Source organism: Oncorhynchus mykiss, chromosome 4 (assembly GCF_057628025.1).
Source record: "Oncorhynchus mykiss isolate SJ-2025 chromosome 4, ASM5762802v1, whole genome shotgun sequence".
NCBI classification, from domain to species: Eukaryota; Metazoa; Chordata; class Actinopteri; order Salmoniformes; family Salmonidae; genus Oncorhynchus; species Oncorhynchus mykiss.
In genome coordinates, this window is record NC_143025.1 from 88230001 (window position 1) to 88251470 (window position 21470).

The 21470-nt window shown below is 41.8% G+C and overlaps 1 protein-coding gene across 1 annotated transcript in view; it reads left to right on the plus strand.

The window, feature by feature from the left end:
• The first annotated feature begins 7871 nt into the window (after window positions 1-7871).
• The window catches only part of LOC110521105 (signal-induced proliferation-associated 1-like protein 1), a 156323-nt gene continuing 142724 nt past the window's right edge, over window positions 7872-21470 (plus strand). Inside the window, 1 exon segment of the mRNA XM_090233232.1 lies at window positions 7872-8141. The gene's annotated coding sequence lies outside the window, so the exon portion shown is untranslated.

A 21470-nucleotide genomic window follows, 5' to 3' on the forward strand; every position in this document is an offset into this window, starting at 1 on the left:
CTCGTTCAGCCACTACTCTGAAAAACATAGGATATTACAGTATTTCAGTTCCCGTTGATAGGATAGTCTTGAACAGAGCTTCTCCAGTTTATTCTCCAGTGACTGCACATTGGCTAATAGAACAGAGGACAATGGTGGTCTATTTGCTCGCCGACGTCGTCTCATCAGGATAGCGCCTCGCCTGCCTCTCTTTTACCGCTGCTTCCTCTTTCCAGTCCTGGGGATTAGGGACATGTTGAAATTCACATTTTCATTCAAAATGAGATTAGCAATCGCTTTTCTGATGTCCATCCAGAAGCTTGTTTGCTATAATGTTGTAATACCAAATGACTAAAACACTATACTTGTCCTGACTCTGGACTACTTATACAGTACCTCTACCTGATACTACCCACTCTACACTTTCCCATTGTTACTTCAATGAATACAAAATACATACAAAGAATAAGTTATTTTCCAGTGTTTATTAGTTTGTTTCCCTCATGTCTCCTTGGAAGAGCCACTAATAAACATTCCATCGATACATTCCCTAACAACATTCCATCGATACATTCCCTAACAACATTCCATCGATACATTCCCTAACAACATTCCATCGATACATTCCCTAACAACATTCCCTAACAACATTCCATCGATACATTCCCTAATAACATTCCATCGATACATTCCCTAACAACATTCCATCGATACATTCCCTAACAACATTCCATCGATACATTCCCTAACAACATTCCATCGATACATTCCCCAACAACATTCCATCGATACATTCCCTAACAACATTCCATCGATACATTCCCTAGCAACATTCCATCGATACATTCCCTAACAACATTCCATCGATACATTCCCTAACAACATTCCATCGATACATTCCCTAGCAACATTCCATCGATACATTCCCTAACAACATTCCATCGATACATTCCCTAGCAACATTCCATCGATACATTCCCTAACAACATTCCATCGATACATTCCCTAACAACATTCCATCAATACATTCCCTAACAACATTCCATCGATACATTCCCTAACAACATTCCATCGATACATTCCCCAACAACATTCCATCGATACATTCCCTAGCAACATTCCATCGATACATTCCCTGGCAACATTCCATCAATACATTCCCCAACAACATTCCATCGATACATTCCCTAACAACATTCCATCAATACATTCCCTAGCAACATTCCATCAATACATTCCCCAACAACATTCCATCGATACATTCCCTAACAACATTCCATCGATACATTCCCTAACAACATTCCATCGATACATTCCCTAACAACATTCCATCGATACATTCCCTAGCAACATTCCATCGATACATTCCCTAACAACATTCCATCGATACATTCCCTAGCAACATTCCATCGATACATTCCCTAACAACATTCCATCGATACATTCCCTAACAACATTCCATCAATACATTCCCTAACAACATTCCATCGATACATTCCCTAACAACATTCCATCGATACATTCCCCAACAACATTCCATCGATACATTCCCTAACAACATTCCATCGATACATTCCCTGGCAACATTCCATCAATACATTCCCCAACAACATTCCATCGATACATTCCCTAACAACATTCCATCAATACATTCCCTAGCAACATTCCATCGATACATTCCCCAACAACATTCCATCGATACATTCCCTAGCAACATTCCATCGATACATTCCCCAACAACATTCCATCGATACATTCCCTAACAACATTCCATCGATACATTCCCTAGCATTATTCCATCGATACATACCCTAACAACATTCCATCGATACATTCCCTAGCAACATTCCATCGATACATTCCCTAACAACATTCCATCGATACATTCCCCAACAACTTTCTCCAATGAGCAAACATCCACTAATAGGCACGTACATTCCCTAGCAACATTCCATCGATACATTCCCTGGCAACATTCCATCAATACATTCCCCAACAACATTCCATCGATACATTCCCTAACAACATTCCATCAATACATTCCCTAGCAACATTCCATCGATACATTCCCCAACAACATTCCATCGATACATTCCCTAGCAACATTCCATCGATACATTCCCCAACAACATTCCATCGATACATTCCCTAACAACATTCCATCGATACATTCCCTAGCATTATTCCATCGATACATTCCCTAGCAACATTCCATCGATACATTCCCTAACAACATTCCATCGATACATTCCCCAACAACATTCCATCGATACATTCCCTAGCAACATTCCATCGATACATTCCCTGGCAACATTCCATCAATACATTCCCCAACAACATTCCATCGATACATTCCCTAACAACATTCCATCAATACATTCCCTAGCAACATTCCATCGATACATTCCCCAACAACATTCCATCGATACATTCCCTAGCAACATTCCATCGATACATACCCTAACAACATTCCATCGATACATTCCCCAACAACATTCCATCAATACATTCCCTAACAACATTCCATCGATACATACCCCAACAACATTCCATCGATACATTCCCTAACAACATTCCATCGATACATTCCCTAACAACATTCCATCGATACATACCCCAACAACATTCCATCGATACATTCCCTAACAACATTCCATCGATACATTCCCTAACAACATTCCATCGATACATTCCCTAACAACATTCCATCGATACATTCCCTAACAACATTCCATCGATACATTCCCCAACAACATTCCATCGATACATACCCCAACAACATTCCATCGATACATTCCCCAACAACTTTCTCCAATGAGCAAACATCCACTAATAGGCACGTCCGTACATGAAATACTATGTTTAACACTTAACAAAACCAAGTGCATCAAATGACGTCTATTTTAAGTCCTGTTGATTGCATTACGCCCTGTGGTGAGAGAGACAAAGGCCTTGTGTATGTGAAAACAACTTTTTGTCTTTTTTTTCTTGTTAACTTCTATAAGTGTAGGGACCCGGGTCGAGAGGAACCTAGTGAATGGGAGCCTTTCTTCCCATTCCACTATATCCAGGAGACCACGGAACAGGAATTCCTCAATGTGAGGTCACTCATAGTAAAGGGTCTGATGTCTATGTAAAATGTGAAATATTTTTTTTATTTTCAATAAATGTCAAAATCATTTTTTTGCTTTGTCATTATGGGGTAATGTGTTGATTTATAAACTACATTTTTTTCAATCACCAATGTTGGTTAGAATAAAGCTGTAATGTAAGAAAATGTGGAAAAAGTCAAGGGGTCTGAATACTTTACGAATGCACTGTACATGTGCCAGGCTCGTAGCGTCATACCCAAGAAGACTAGAGGCTGTAATCGCTGCCAAAGGTGCTTCAACAAAGTACTGAGTAAATGATCTGAATACTCATGTAAATGTGATAATTCAAAAAAAAATATATATTATGTTTTTGTACATTTGCAAACATAAAAAAAAAAACAGTTTTGCTTTGTCATTATGGGTATTGTGTGTAGATTGATAAATTTTAGAATAAGGCTGTAACATAACAAAATGTGGAAAAAGTCAAGAGGTCTGAATACTTCTGAATGTATGTGTAAATGTAAATGTAAAAGCTGACGGTGTGGTCAGCATTTTACGCTCCAAAATCCCTTAATCCCAAAGAAAGATGAATTCATTTCACAAGACCTGAAGTATCGGCCTCGCTGAGCCTCATGACCCCTCTTACCTCTAGATTACCATTCAGAAGAGAGAAAATGCAACATTTACGCCTCTCACCTAAGCAAACCCACTCTTTAGCAGATCTATGAGACGGCCGTTTTATACTTTAATCCCTAATCCATGGAAATATCCAGCAGCATGTGGTTAAATTAAAACAATTATTCTTCACACTAATCCCATGAAGTTAGCTTTGTTTTCCTTAGAGGACAATAGCAGCACACCACTCAACACACACACAGATTATCAACCCATGACAGATTGAAGTAGGTGTTATCAGTGTCCATAGTAATAACACTGAAATAGTGTGGTTTTAATTAACATAATCTGTCTCCCTTTGTTTTTATTAGATTATTTTCTAATCCTGGGTGACACTTTGGAATAATGACCGACTGTTCTGCAGCTCAGTGAAGAAGAGATAGTGTGTGGGCTGGTCTATCTGCTTCATCTATGGAGTCAGCAATGATAAACTAGTGAGAGAGAGAGAGAGAGATCTGACTTGGCTGTGACATCATCTATCGTAGATATACTGTAGCCACCCCCCCAAACAGAACTACAAATGCCTTGATGCTATGAAGGAGACTGCCAAATCGAGGCAATGGTAAGAATCTCTGGATTAACTATCTAAAGTTAACTACATTTTGTAATTCATAAAATGGCAAAATGTCCTTAAATTGACAATTCTGTGAACTGTCTTGGGCAAGTTTGAAATTGACACAATACCTGTTAGCAAAGGTGTCAGCTAGAGATGACGTGCAGGAGCTTGCAGGGATTTGTAGTTTTGCGTGATGTCTACTTTGATGCTAATTAGCATTTTTGAATCGGTCAGTAAATAGAACCGAATATATTGATAAAAGTCACCTTGTCCTAGAGAGATTTACATGGTAATCAAAATGTCACGCCAGGGTAAAACTACACAAAACACGGCCCTTATTTTAAATGTTTTGAAAATCCCCTATAGGAGAAATGAATGGTGAAAAAACGACTGGAACCATTTCCCTATTTAACCACTAGGTTTTATGGGCATTATGACATGTCCACTGTGGGGCTCTATAGAACTGCATTTATTATTGTCTACATTTGTTTTTGCCACATTAAGTCTATTATTACAGACACCTTAAAGCATACTTTGAAATTATATTTTGTGAGGTAAACATAATTTTTTTTTTTTTATATACTTAAATAGATGTAAGTTTGTCCTTGAAAATGTTTCTTGAAATACTGCAGAACTCCATTCATTCCTATTGGACAGGAAGAGGGGGGTTTTCTCTGCCCAAAATCTATCCATGAAAATAAACCAACAAAGTGAGGCATTTTTATTTGGAGGTCAAAGAGAGAGAGAGTGTCGAATTTGGATTGAATTGCTAATTTGCTACGTGAGGCTTTTTTAATCGAATATACATTTTTGAATAATTAGGTTGTTATGAATGTACTGATATAAGTGGACGCACGTGGCATTTCGTAAATAAAAAAATACTATCTTAGTTGTGTCTGTTTTCATAGAGATAGATAGAGGACTCATCATGGATATAATCTGTTTTAGCATGGACTTTGCCATTGAGGGCTTCCACCATTTTAAAGTAGTCAACTGGGTGGGGATTACTATCAGCTGGGAGCAATCAGCCAATGAAGAAAAACATTGACTACTTTTATAAGGAGATAGCCTCAATGGCACTGCCCATGCTGTCAAAGACGCTCTAATGTCTAAACGGTGGCTTCAAAACCTCTCATTGGCCATTATTAAATAGCATCAGCAATCCAGGATGTATATATATATATCATTGGTAGAAAGTAGAAAACCCAGCGCTACAGTAAAAACACTGATAGAAACAAGCCATTGATTCAAGGCATACGCTATCGCATTTACAAAACAAGTCCATCACAGTAATCTTGTTTCGTAGGTCTAGCCTATGTCTTATCAAAACACTGTTGTCACTGGAAGCCAGTGCTATATTCTAATCTATGTTGACTGCAGATGAGGCTGCTGGGAGAAGCTAGAGGAGGGTGGGTTTATTTTAATGAATGGAATGGAATTAATGATAAGGAGACAAACATTTTTTATTTATCTCACCTTTATTTAACCAGGTAGGCCAGTTGAGAACAAGTTCTCATTTACAACCGCGACCTGGCCAAGATAAAGCAAAGCAGTTCGACACATACAGAGTTACACATGGAGTAAACAAACATACAGTCAATAATACAGTAGAAAAACAAGTCTATATAAAATGTGAGCAAATGAGGTAAGATAAGGGAGGTAAAAAGGCAATAAAAAGGCCATGGTGGCGAAGTAAATACAATATAGCAATTAAACACTGGAATGGTAGATGTGCAGTAGATGAATGTGCAAAGTAGAAATACTTGGGGTGCAAAGGAGCAAGATAAATAAATAAATACAGTAGGGGATGAGGTAGTTGTTTAACGTCACTTGCTCTGAGACCTTGAAGTAGTAGTTCCCCTTTGCTCTGCAAGGGCCGCGGCGTTTGTGGAGCGATGGGTAATGATGCTTCGTGGGTGTCAGTTGTTGATGTGTGCAGAGGGTCCCTGGTTCGAGCGAGGGGACGGACTAAAGTTATACTGTTACATAAAGAAGGGGCAGAAGTATACAGAACGGTGTCATCTGCGTAGAAGTGGATCAGAGACTCACCAGCAGCAAGAGCGACATTATTGATGTATACAGAGAAGAGAGTCGGCCCAAGAATTGAACCCTGTGGCACCCCCATAGAGACTGCCAGAGGTCCGGACAACAGGCCCTCCGATTTGACACACTGAAATCTATCGGAGAAGTAGTTGGTGAAACATGTGGTTTCCATGTCTGGAAGGAGAGTTTACAGTCTAACCAGACACCTAGGTATTTATAGTTGTCTACATATTCTAAGTCAGAACCGTCCAGAGTAGTGATGCTGGACGGGCGGGCAGGTGCGGGCAGCAATCGGTTGAAGAGCATGCATTTAGTTTTACTTGTATTTATTAAGAGCAGTTGGAGGCCACGTAAGGAGAGTTGTATGGCATTGAAGCTCGTCTGGAGGGTAGTTAACACAGTGTCTAAATGTAACGGATGTGAAATGGCTAGCTAGTTAGCGGTGGTGCGCGCTAATAGCTTTTCAATCGGTTATGTCACTTGCTCTGAGACCTTGAAGTAGTGGTTCCCCTTGCTCTGCAAGGGCCATGGCTTTTGTGGAGCGATGGGTAATGATGCTTCGTGGGTGTCAGTTGTTGATGTGTGCAGAGGGTCCCTGGTTCGAGCGAGGGGACGGACTAAAGTTATACTGTTACATAAAGAAGGGGCAGAAGTATACAGAACGGTGTCGTCTGCGTAGAAGTGGATCAGAGACTCACCAGCAGCAAGAGCGACATTATTGATGTATACAGAGAAGAGAGTCGGCCCAAGAATTGAACCCTGTGGCACCCCCATAGAGACTGCCAGAGGTCCGGACAACAGGCCTTCCGATTTGACACACTGAACTCTATCGGAGAAGTAGTTGGTGAAACATGTGGTTTCCGTGTGTTTGATACTATTCCATTTATTCCTGGGGTGGGTATAAACAAAGTCCACTTTGCACATGTTTGGTCCATCTACTTGCCATTGTTTTCAAAGACACCTTTCTGTCTGCAGTCTAAACACGTTATTTTTTTACCCTCTCAGCCCTTTCGCTAGCCAATTTCCCTCGGTGGAATTCCCGGGTGCAGTTTGAACGCCATCTTAAGTGGAGGTCCAATTCACTAACGTAAACCCCTAGGCCCTCGATTAAAGTAGTAAAACAGAAAGCAATATTTACCTATTACAAGTAATTTCGGTACCATTAGCTAAATAAGGCCTACCAGTGAACAGCTGAGATGTCAAAGCACCATCAGTGCAAAGTGAAAGCCACTGGGTGATGTTGTTGTTGTTGTTGATGGCATATCATCCGTTTGTAATTCTGGCACCATAATGTTTCCAATAACTTTCTTTTGATTTGAACTGAAAAGAAACGCTAAAACTACAGAAAAACTTTAATGCATTTTAGTGGTATTCATGGCCCTACAGCATACATGGCCAGTGTAGCTGGCTGCTGTTGTTGCCAGAGCAACGGGACGGGTCCCCATCCTTTGCCAATCAGCGTTCGTTTCCTTCCTGCTCATCGCGAGAGCTTTTGTACTGTGTTTGATTGAAGAGTTGCAGTGACCTCATCCCTCCAGCAGCTGCTGCGACGAGGACCTCTTTTCCTGCAACTTTTTGTATGAACTTCGAAGTTGAACAATCGCAAAAGGAAGCAGACACTTGGAGTAAGCGGGAACATCGCGTAAGAAAAGATAATAATACTATTTTGTTGACGTTTTCGTGGTGTAAATCTAAAAAGTCGACTCGCACTTTTAAAAATATTTTTCGTGGCTAAACATTGTGATAGCAGTTTCCCTGGAATCTGTCTTACAACCGCGGAGGTGGGGAGAAGAAAGGTGAGTTTTCTGCTACGCTTTGATTCATATAAGAGTATATAGCATGCCACGATGCACTGTGCTGTGGCGAACAGGAGGAGATATTCAGAAAACTGACGGATGTAAACGTGCTGTTTGGGCTATTCAACTAACTAAGCCAAATGTAGATCAAATTACTTTGTAAATGTAGATAAAAACAGTTATAGGTAGATACAATACACGTTAGCTTGTGAGGAGAGGCTGGGAATTGGAAGTGGTGAGTTTAGATACGATGAAAGGTGATGGTGCAAGGTGTACGAGGGAGAGTAGTGTTAGTAAATGTTGTTTTATATGCGTTCCGTTGCTTCCTCAATGCCACAATCTCTATCGAAAGCATACTGATGCGGCTACCATTTTCACCTCGCTCTTGAAGCACAACGTTGCACATTTTGAATCGGGTAGAATAATCAGATTTTCTTGACAACGGGTTTCCCTTGACATCTCTCGCTCCCTCTCCTTCTCTTCACAACAAGATGAGCACACGCTACTGCTGGCTATATTGAACCAGTTGTCCCCTTGGTTTGGGAACCATGGCATGTGGGGGCAATTTGATATTGTTTAGCTCAGGGGTCTCCAACCTTTTCTAGCATGACAGTTAAACATTTCGCGAGCTTCACATGATCTTTTCTAGCTTTCAAAGAGGGCACGTCTCTACTCCCCAGGTCTTCCCCAGGTCCTTAGTGTACAAGAGAAAGTAGTGCACTAATGTCAATATACCTGCTAATGGTTAATACAATCTGTGATCCCCTCCCCCAAAACATGAAATAACAATATTTTATATTTTTCCAAAATGTTTTTCAGTTTTATTTAGCCTCGTTTTATATATATATTTGTTTTTTCACTCAAAATTACAATTGTTAATAGAGAAAATAGGATGTTCTGAGTCTGTCAATGATTGCATCACATCAGAAGACAACATTTTTAGGTCTGGAAGAATTTGCGATTTGAGTGTAATTCCACTTTAATTGAGCATCTGGCCCTTTAATTACACATCTAGTGTGCCATCTAATGTACTGGTCTAGCATGTTTCTGTACTTCTGCTGTAATAACAAATAATGGATACAAATGATATACTTACTCATGATATACTTCTGCCAGGTAAGTCTACTTTGCAGTTAACATTTAATTGACAAGGTTTTAGGGGGAAGCTAATTTCTATCATCCCACAAGACGGTTATCACATCAACTGCTAGTGATCGGCATTTCTAGTCTTTTCTGTGAGCTGGATCATTTGGCTCCCAAACAGCTCTTTGTTCAGTAATGCTTAGAAATGGAACTAAAACCATAAAGTCACTAATTTAAAGCCTTAAACGTTGCCTACTATTATCTCAGATTGTGAAATGTGAGTTCAAATACATTTTTTCCAGACCTTAAATAATAATATTTAACCTTTTTAACTAGGCAAGTCAGTTATGAACAAATTCTTATTTTACAATGACAGCCTACCCCCGGCCAAACCCTCCCTTACCCCGGCCAAACCCTCCCTTACCCCGGCCAAACCCTCCCTTAACCCGGACGACACTGGGCCAATGGTGAGGCGCCCTATGGGACTCCCGATCACGGCCGGTTGAACCAGGGTCTGTAGTGACATCTCTAGCATTGAGATGCAGTGCCTTAGACCGCTGCTCCACAGATGGCCTGCAAAAGAAAGGAAGACTATTTAACTCATTGAAGTAATGTGTGTGGAGCAATGAGTCTCTCACTATCGTTCCTGAGGAATTACCACCTTCAGAGAATGTTTTTTATGAAATAATTGATGTCTGGAGCTCAATAAGTAATAATGAGAGTATACAAATCAGGAAGACAAATGAAAAATCTTGGCACACCTGTATTTGGGGAGTTTCCCCCATTCTTCTCTACAGATCCTCTCACGCTCTGTCAGGTTTTAGGGGGAGCGTCACTGCACAGCTATTTTCAGGTCTCTCCAGAGATGTTAGATCGGATTCAATTCCGGGCTCTGGCAGGGCTACTCAAGGACATTCAGAGACTTGTCCTGAAACCACTCCTGCGCTGTCTTAGTTGTGTGCTTAGGGTCGTTGTCCTGTTGGAAGGTGAACCTTTGCCCCCAGTCTGAAGGTTTTCATCAATGATCTCTCTGTACTTTGCTCCGTTCATCTTTCCCTCGATCCATGATATATATATATATATATATATTATGGTTGACAATAAGAAAACACAGTGGCAGAATGAAGTCAACCACACCTTTTTTTTGTTTCATCACAAAACCGGATAGCAACATCTGTCCAGTGAAGTCCACAAAGCATATTCCATGTCCAGTAACATGACCTACAGCCTGGTCAAGCTAGTTAATGTTTCTGACATTTTCGGACCACTAAACAACTATTGATTTAGAACCACAGAGAGTTGGCGCGAGTCGCAAAGAGAACGGGTGCTGACTCCACTATTCCGGGACCGTTTATAACTTCAACATTTTCAACGTCATAAAATCACCTATGCTTAGTCTAATACAGTGACATCAACAATATACCAAAAACAATTTAGTCAAATCAACGAAGCTAAATATGACGTGGCTATCCGTGGTTCTGATGTCTGCGTGCATGCACGTTCGCGCAAGTAGAAAAACATGTTGACTCACTCTACTTGTAGAGAAACGCCAATGCCGTCCTCCTCTCTTTCATGTTAACAAAACGGCCAGGCTACCTGGCTAAAGTGCTTGCTCGCTAGCCTAACTTCCATTAGTGGGCAACGTTAGCTAGTTAACATTAGCCTTCTACACCTAGCTACATATTGAACTTCCATCCACTCAGGTCAGGGGCACAACAATGTATGAATTAATGGTTGGATCAGAATCGCCGTCATATTCATTGGCCAGTACGGAGAATTAAGTGAAACCACAAGTCCATTTTAGCTAGCTAGCCACTGGAGGACAACAAAAAAAAACAAGTTCAAGTTTTTCTGTCAATGAAGTATGCTCTCAATTAGGGATTCACAATATATTGGTGAACATATCGGAATCGGCAGATATTAGCTAAAAATGCTAACATCGGTATCGGCCGATGTCTAGTTTAACACCGATGTGCAAAACTGATGTCAAAGGTACCGTGCATACCTATGAAATGTAGTTACTTGACGTAATTTTATGTGCCGTTATTTTGAGCTTCACGTGCAACACAGCATTCCTAAACTAGCCCACCCAATGTCTGCTGTGTGGATCGAGCAGTCAACAGGTCGAGCAGTCATTTGAAAGAGTAAGAACATTTCAGCGAGGCAACACAAAGACGAATTCCATTAAAGCCAAGATAAGGAAATTCATTGCCCTTGACAATCAACAGTTCTCTGTCGTGGGTGATATTGGCTTTCACCGACCCGGTCGAACACCAGGACACACTACGAAGTGCACTATTTTTCAGATGTTGCCCTACCAGAGTTACACAGTAAAAGCATCATGATATACGTACTACGGAATGCCATTTGGGTCTGCAAACACCAGTCACGAACGATGTGATTTACAATACCGCTTTGGTAATAAAGCACAAAGTTTGACCGCAACTTCTGGGGTAGCTAGCTTTAGCTTGGTATCTAGCTAGCACCGATACAACCAGTCTGAAATCAATGACCAATAGAACCTGCAGTCATTTTCATTGTTCTTATCAATGATTTAGGAATCCTTGTAAGTATTAGCTAGGTTGCCACTTGTTTGCCTATTGAACTTCAGTTCAGGAAAATAAATAGCTAGCCAGCTACTTAACCCTGTTGACCAAAGCTAACGTTATAAGCAGCCAGCTAGCTTCATCTGGCTAGTGAGGCTCGACCATACCGGGCTATGTTTTGTGTAGCTAGCCACAATAAGGATTAGGCACAAAAGTGGAATTTGCGGTCTGCCTTCAAAATAAAAGTACGTCATTGACAGTGATGCAATTGAATACAAAGAGTAGAATTATGCCTTACTTTAATTTTGAAGCCTAACCGCAAAGTCCACTATTGTGGCGAATCCTTATTGTGGCTAGCTTCACATAGATGGGTGAACCATTAATCAAATTAGAACTGTCTTATAAATTAAAGTTATTTTAGATTATATCACCTACAATGATGGCCCGGACAACGCTGTGCCAATTGTGCGTGCCCTTTGGGACTCCCAATCACAGCCGGATGTGATACAGCCTGGATTCGAACCAGCGGTTGTAGTGACACCTCTTGCACTAAGATGAAGTGCCTTAGACCGCTGTCTGTGCGTTAACTATTTAACTGTACTAGAATGTTTTAAAAGGCTGCAACATTTTTAAAATATCTATATCTGTTGTTTTTTTTTTGCTAAGAAAGTTTCGGACATTGGTAATTGGCCCCAAAAAATGTTTGTAGGGGGGAGGACCATTCACAGTTGAGCTAGCTCAGATTAGCTCAACTCTGATTGGCAATTAAAAAAAAATACTTTTTTTGTCAATGGAGGCCAGATGCTCGCTGGCTTTCCTTGCCTTCAATGCTACGTGGTGGCAACTCTTTTGAACCCGACAGAATCAGATTGTCGCTCTACGTGTCGGCCATCTGAGGGGCCACTGATTCCCTCGCTCTCCTGAGAGATACATTCAACCTCTTGTGAAGCTACTGGAGATCAAGACAAAGGAGGGTAGAGGAGCAATCATTGGATGAGTAGTTTGTGAGCTGAACAGATGCTGTTAGATTACAATATTTATACTTTTTTTTTTTACTAGATTTTTTTTTTTACTAGATGAATGTACCTAATAAACTGGCCACTGAGTCTGTGTTCCAACTACGAGCTGCACTTCTTGAATAATTGCGTCCCGTCTGTTTTCCACTTCAGATACTTTGCAAACTACTAGTGCCATTTTAAAATGTGTCAGCCTTTAACCCTCTTAAACACAGACCGGTTCCACACTGAAAATATGCAAGAACATTAGTTTGATAAAGACAAAAAGAAAAACGTGTTTTCATCAGAATCCTTAAGCATATTCCTCACCAAACAGATGTTGTGGCTGTGATTCGTCACCAAGCAGTGTTCATTGTAGAAATGTTCATCCATTTTGGAAAATTCCAAACTGTAAAAAAAATAACCATAAAATATCTGTCTTGACTGTGATAACGGCTCGGGGAAATGAGAGCATCTTGTCTGCTAAGATAACAAAACAAGGCTATACCATCGCAGCCATCTGCTTCTACAAGCAAGTTCCTCTGCTGTGGTTACTGCCTTCTGATCATTCTGTTCCATCATCTGTTCCATCATCTAACCAGTTGATATTACAGATTGTGTTCCATCATATAACCAGTTGATATTACAGATTGTGTTCCATCATATAACCAGTTGATATTACAGATTGTGTTCCATGATATAATATAACCAGTTGATATTACAGATTGTGTTCCATGATATAATATAACCAGTTGATAGTACAGATTGTGTTCCATGATATAATATAACCAGTTGATATTACAGATTGTGTTCCATGATATAATATAACCAGTTGATAGTACAGATTGTGTTCCATGATATAATATAACCAGTTGATAGTACAGATTGTGTTCCATGATATAATATAACCAGTTGATAGTATAGATTGTGTTCCATGATATAATATAACCAGTTGATAGTATAGATTGTGTTCCATGATATAATATAACCAGTTGATAGTACAGATTGTGTTCCATGATATAATATAACCAGTTGATAGTATAGATTGTGTTCCATGATATAATATAACCAGTTGATAGTACAGATTGTGTTCCATGATATAATATAACCAGTTGATAGTACAGATTGTGTTCCATGATATAACATAACCAGTTGATAGTATAGATTGTGTTCCATGATATAATATAACCAGTTGATATTACAGATTGTGTTCCATCATATAACCAGTTGATAGTACAGATTGTGTTCCATGATATAATATAACCAGTTGATAGTACAGATTGTGTTCCATCATATAACCAGTTGATATTACAGATTGTGTTCCATGATATAATATAACCAGTTGATAGTACAGATTGTGTTCCATGATATAATATAACCAGTTGATAGTACAGATTGTGTTCCATGATATAATATAACCAGTTGATAGTACAGATTGTGTTCCATGATATAACATAACCAGTTGATAGTATAGATTGTGTTCCATGATATAATATAACCAGTTGATATTACAGATTGTGTTCCATCATATAACCAGTTGATAGTACAGATTGTGTTCCATGATATAATATAACCAGTTGATAGTATAGATTGTGTTCCATCATATAACCAGTTGATAGTACAGATTGTGTTCCATGATATAATATAACCAGTTGATAGTACAGATTGTGTTCCATGATATAATATAACCAGTTGATGGTACAGATTGTGTTCCATGATATAATATAACCAGTTGATAGTACGGATTGTGTTCCATGATATAATATAACCAGTTGATAGTACAGATTGTGTTCCTTGATATAACATAACCAGTTGATAGTATAGATTGTGTTCCATGATATAATATAACCAGTTGATAGTACAGATTGTGTTCCATCATATAACCAGTTGATAGTACAGATTGTGATCCATGATATAATATAACCAGTTGATATTACAGATTGTGTTCCATGATATAATATAACCAGTTGATAGTACAGATTGTGTTCCATGATATAATATAACCAGTTGATAGTACAGATTGTGTTCCATGATATAATATAACCAGTTGATAGTACAGATTGTGTTCCATGATATAACCAGTTGATATTACGGTTTCAATAAATTAGTCTTAAATGTCACTTGCTTTTTTTAATTGACTGAATATTAAGGCTGTCCCCGACAAACAAAATAAATATTGGTCGACCGAGAGTCGTCTGTTCTTTCAGACACACCCTTTTGATTTAATAAAATATATGTAGGCTACTTTGCCTGATGCTTTTAAGCACTGAGATTTAAACACAGAGACACACAGGTGACTAAAGAAGGAGATCAGTATAGCCTAACAAGAAGAGAAAAAAAAAACCTGTCTGTCCTTCCCACTGCTTCTGTCCGTGGCAGATTCTGTCATTACGCTCCTGTGGTCGCCGGTAATTGGCTTCACCAGTGGTGGGCAACCTTTGCCCATTTGGAGTGTCAATTTATGGTACCATTTCTACTGATCTGCGTGCCGGTTATGGTTTTCATGTGCACATTTTCGTGGAATAGTTTCATTTCGTTTTATAATAATGTCTTCATATCTCAAAATCAATGTCATGTGGCTAATCCAAAATTATATCGAAATGATTCAAATCTAAAAGTACATTTTTATATTGCCAAGATGTAAAAAAATAGCCTACATTAAAGCCAACAAATATCATTGCAGGAAGAAAATATCAGGATCAAAAATAAATATCCTATAAATCACATTGGCTGTGCATGGCCTGTCTGCAAAGGACTTGAAAGATTGTGTCAGCTGTTAACTTGGGCCCTGCTAGCTAACTTGTAACATTGTATCAAGTATTCTGGGCCCTTAGTTTCCTGCAGAGTAGGCTGTCTGCCGGGAGAGTAGGCTGTCTGCCAAGGAGAGTAGGCTGTCTGCCAAGGAGAGTAGGCTGTCTGCCAAGGAGAGTAGGCTGTCTGCCAAGGAGAGTAGGCTGTCTGCCAAGGAGAGTAGGCTGTCTGCCAAGGAGAGTAGGCTGTCTGCCAAGGAGAGTAGGCTGTCTGCCAAGGAGAGTAGGCTGTCTGCCAAGGAGAGTAGGCTGTCTGCCAAGGAGAGTAGGCTGTCTGCCAAGGAGAGTAGGCTGTCTGCCAAGGAGAGTAGGCTGTCTGCCAAGGAGAGTAGGCTGTCTGCCAAGGAGAGTAGGCTGTCTGCCAAGGAGAGTAGGCTGTCTGCCAAGGAGAGTAGGCTGTCTGCCACGGAGAGTAGGCTGTCTGCCGGGAGAGTAGGCTGTCTGTCCGGAGAGTAGGCTGTCTGCCCGGAGAGTAGGCTGTCTGCCAAGGAGAGTAGGCTGTCTGCCAAGGAGAGTAGGCTGTCTGCCAAGGAGAGTAGGCTGTCTGCCAAGGAGAGTAGGCTGTCTGCCAAGGAGAGTAGGCTGTCTGCCAAGGAGAGTAGGCTGTCTGCCCGGAGAGTAGGCTGTCTGCCCGGAGAGTAGGCTGTCTGTCCGGAGAGTAGGCTGTTTACACAGGGATAAGAAGTAATCAGGTAGGTCTTTAAAAAAAAAAAAAAAAAAGTCTGACATTTCCACTGGATCGGAGCGGGACATTTTTCCCATCATGCTGAGTGGTCATCCAAAGGGAGAGAGCTGGAAATATGATTTCAATGGGCCACGTTGAGGGACTATTGTCATTCTCAATGAATGTGAAAACACTTTGTTTACTTTCTTTTTTGAGGCGAAGAAAAAAGATGGACTTGGAGAAGCTCCACAGTGATGGTGAGTTAAGACGATCAGAAATAGTATCAGAACCCCAAATAGGCACATGTATAAGGCTACATTTCTACGTGTAAGTTTATTTTTTGTTCTATTTCAGGCCTTTTCTTTTTCTGTGTAAGAGTTTTTTTTAAATTTTTTTTAATCATGCGATTACTCAATCAGTCAAATGCCCATCCCTAATTCAGTCACTTCTAGAAGAAGCCTAAATTCCCATTCCACTCATATTTCCCTGTAATGCAGAGTGCGGCAGGAAAAATCAGATCGGAGATTGAATTCCCAAACTGACTGACTAACTTGTCACTCTGACAACTCCAAGCGGGGCTCATTCTTATATAAAGTTGTAAGTAGGACGACCAAGCAGGGGTTTTTGGCAGTGCCTTCACTCACTGAGAGCACTATCTGGCTGGTCCTTACAGAGTCAGGGAAAAGAGGTCATTTAAACCCTCCTTCTCTCCAATCCCCATTTCAAGATTGATTCTGCCCAGCTTGCCTGCAAAGCCCTGAGAGGATCTGAAACTAAAGTATACACAGCTCTTTATCCTTTGACTCCCTCGCTTTTCTACCCCTTCTCTTTTTACCTCGTTTTTCCAGTTCCTCCCACTCCTTCTTCTCCTCTGTACCTCCCTCCTCTATGTTCTCCTCACCCTCTCACTCATTCCTAAGAGTGAGTGAGAGGGTGAGGAGAACATAGAGGAGGGAGTGAGGGAAGGGGTTAGGAATGAGTGAGAGGGTGAGGAGAACAGGGAGTGAGGGAAGGGGTTAGGAATGAGTGAGAGGGTGAGGAGAACAGGGAGTGAGGGAAGGGGTTAGGAATGAGTGAGAGGGTGAGGAGAACAGAGAGGAGGGAAGGGGTTAGGAATGAGTGAGAGGATGAGGAGAACAGAGAGGAGGGAGTGAGGGAAGGGGTTAGGAATGAGTGAGAGGGTGAGGAGAACAGAGGAGGGAAGGGGTTAGGAATGAGTGAGAGGGTGAGGAGAACTTGGAGTGAGGGAAGGGGTTAGGAGTGAGTGAGAGGGTGAGGAGAACAGAGGAGGGAGTGAGGGAAGGGGTTAGGAATGAGTGAGAGGGTGAGGAGAACAGGGAGTGAGGGAAGGGGTTAGGAATGAGTGAGAGGGTGAGGAGAACAGAGAGGAGGGAGTGAGGGAAGTGGTTAGGAGTGAGTGAGAGGGTGAGGAGAACATAGAGGAGGGAGTGAGGGAAGGGGTTAGGAATGAGTGAGAGGGTGAGGAGAACAAAGAGGAGGGAAGGGGTTAGGAATGAGTGAGAGGGTGAGGAGAACTTGGAGTGAGGGAAGGGGTTAGGAGTGAGTGAGAGGGTGTGGAGAACAGAGAGGAGGGAGTGAGGGAAGGGGTTAGGAATGAGTGAGAGGGTGAGGAGAACAGGGAGTGAGTGATGGGGTTAGGAGTGAGTGAGAGGGTGAGGAGAACAGAGAGGAGGGAAGGGGTTAGGAATGAGTGAGAGGGTGAGGAGAACAGAGAGGAGGGAGTGAGGGAAGTGGTTAGGAGTGAGTGAGAGGGTGAGGAGAACAGAGAGGAGGGAGTGAGGGAAGGGGTTAGGAGTGAGTGAGAGGGTGAGGAGAACAGAGAGGAGGGAGTGAGGGAAGGGGTTAGCCCCTAGTTCTCCTCACCCTCTCACTCATTCCTAACCCCTTCCCTCCTCTCTGTTCTCCTCACCCTCTCACTCATTCCTAACCCCTTCCCTCACTCCCTCCTCTCTTTGCTCCGGGGTTGGAAGCTAAGCCAGTGTTGCTGTTGTGCTTCTGCCCGGTTACATCTGTTGAGCTCTGATTTTTCAGAGTAAATAACTCATGGACACTAGAGAAGCTTTAACCAAGTTGAATTCTTCCCAAAGGTTCTGTACAGCTGTAATCAGACAGCAAAACATTTCTCACATCACAGTTCATATACATCCTACTTAAAACACTCCTCCTCCTCCAATCCTTGCAGTTTATGGCTCCACATGAAGCTAACATCGAGGGTAACAGGATACCAAACCTTTATTACTGCCTTAAGAGAATCTGTCCTCACCTCCTGACCTCAACCCCTCCTTCATCTAATCCACAGATGTCCATCTGTCTCTCTTCAGAGAACCATTAACTTCTGACATAAACCAAGTCTCTTTCATTTCCTATCTCAATGATTCAAGTTCCAACACATCCATATGTCCTATCTAGCCTAGCTCCTGTCCTGACAGGGTACTGGGGTTATCTAGCCTAGCTCCTGTCCTGACAGGGTACTGGGGTTATCTAGCCTAGCTCCTGTCCTGACAGGGTACTGGGGTTATCTAGCCTAGCTCCTGTCCTGACAGGGTACTGGGGTTATCTAGTCTAGCTCCTGTCCTGACAGGGTACTGGGGTTATCTAGCCTAGCTCCTGTCCTGACAGGGTACTGGGGTTATCTAGCCTAGCTCCTGTCCTGACAGGGTACTGGGGTTATCTAGCCTAGCTCCTGTCCTGACAGGGTACTGGGGTTATCTAGCTCAGCTCCTGTCCTGACAGGGTACTGGGGTTATCTAGCCTAGCTCCTGTCCTGACAGGGTACTGGGGTTATCTAGCCTAGCTCCTGTCCTAACAGGGTACTGGGGTTATCTAGCCTAGCTCCTGTCCTGACAGGGTACTGGGGTTATCTAGCTTAGCTCCTGTCCTGACAGGGTACTGGGGTTATCTAGCTCAGCTCCTGTCCTGACAGGGTACTGGGGTTAAGAATGTGACTTCTCTCTCCCCCGAACAGATGCTTCTAGTCTCTGGGTAGGTTCGCTGTTGAGTGGTCACGCACGCACGCACGAACGAGATCCTTCTTCGACAGTTTATTTATTTTATTTTACAACCTCGGGAGGCCGCAACAGAATAATTTCATATGCCCTTCGGATCCATTCTGCGCTCCTCTCTCCTCTTTTGAAAAATTTTTTTTTTCCCCCCCCTCGCTCCTCCTCATTGAGGCATGTTCCAAGTAACCGCAATTGAGAGGACAATAAATTACTGTAGCCAGAGTGGGTGGTAATGCCCTTGCTCTGTTCTGTGTAAACTGGTTTTGTGATCAGATTATGTTAATGGTATTGTTGTTTTTTGGGGGGAGGGGGGGGCAGCCACAGACCATTATGATCAAAGCTTGTGGAAGGCGTTTCAGTGGTATGAGATGTGGATGGTGATTTATTTTCGTCCGTGTTCTTAATCGCTCATCTCCCATTGGTCGGTCTGAACCACAACATAATTTGGCTCACGACCAGAATGTTTTAATAAGCTTTGAATTAAGTCCAACTTAAAACTGTAGAATTAAAATCTAATTTAGTTACTGTAATCCCACGATATGTTTGCATTCCAAATTGCCATTTCCTGTGCTGAGTGTACTAAACATTAGGAACACCTGCTCTTTCCATGACAGACTGACCAGGTGAATCCAGGTGAAAGCTATGATCCCTTATTGATGTCAGCTGTTAAATCTACTTCAATCAGTGTAGATGAAGTGGAGACGGATATTATTTAAGCCTTACACAACCCATGTCTCCATTGTTTTTTATGTGTGCCATTCAGAGGGTGAATGGGCAAGACAAAAGATGTATAAGTGCCTTTTGGGGTATGGTAGTAGGTGTCTGGTGCACTGGTTTGAGTGTGTCAACCCAGCAGCGTTGCAGTTCTTTTCACGCTAAACAGTTTCCCGTGTGCATCAAGAATGGTCCACCACCCAAAGGACATCCAGACAACTTGACACAATTGTAGAAACCATTGGAGTCAACATGGGCCAGCATCCCTGTGGAATGCTTTCGACACCTTGTAAAGTCCATGCCCCGACGAATTGAGGCTGTTCTGAGGGCAAAAGGGGGTGCAACTCAATATTAGGAAGGTGTTCCTAATGTTTTGTACACTCAGTGTATAGGCTGTGTATATATTTTAATGCATTTCAAGTTTTCATTGGAAAGCATCATTCTATCCTTCACTTGTTTTGTAACAGTTGTAAATATTTTGGCAACTTTTTATTTGTAGTCACCTTGGGTTCTGAAGTCGCCTTGGGTTCTGAAGTCGCCTTGGGTTCTGAAGTCGCCTTGGGTTCTGAAGTTACCTGCAGCCATGGTCCGACAGATGTTTAGCTGAGATCTTTAGATGTAAAAGCGTCTAACGATACACTTGGGCTTGTCCCATTTATTTCAATTCAACTTTAAACCTATTGGACTTCCTGCGTATTTGAAAAATAGGTTCCCTTCACACATTCCAGCATCCAAACAGTGTGTGGCTGGAACTTCTCTTCGTAGATATCATCCCGAACGAGATATGTGTCTGATGCTGTCAGGACAGAAAGAGTCTGACATGCCATACTATTTTTGAACAGACAGCATCAGATACCTTGGCTGCACATCCCGAGACAGACTTGTTTCCTTCGCTCAGATGCTTTATCTGGCTGAGGTTGATGTGTATTTCTGTTGGCGTGCATCTCGGCCCAATACATGATCAATATCTAAATATTTTATTTGTATGGGCAAGGAGGTACGGTAAGGCCTACCCATAACTCCAGTCCTGCCAAGCCCTATGAACTGACCGAGAGAGAGACCATATGAACTGTCCGAGAGAGAGACCATATGAACTGACAGCGAGGGAGACCATATGAACTGACAGCGAGAGAGAGAGAGAGAGAGAGAGAGACCATATGAACAGACAGCGAGAGAGACCATATGAACAGACAGCGAGAGAGACCATATGAACTGACAGCGAGAGAGACCATATGAACTGACAGCGAGAGAGACCATATGAACAGACAGCGAGAGAGACCATATGAACTGACAGCGAGAGAGACCATATGAACTGACAGCGAGAGAGAGACCATATGAACTGACAGCGAGAGAGAGACCATATGAACTGACAGCGAGAGAGACACCATATGAACTGACAGCGAGAGAGAGACCATATGAACTGACAGCGAGAGAGAGACCATATGAACTGACAGCGAGAGAGAGACCATATGAACTGACAGCGAGAGAGACACC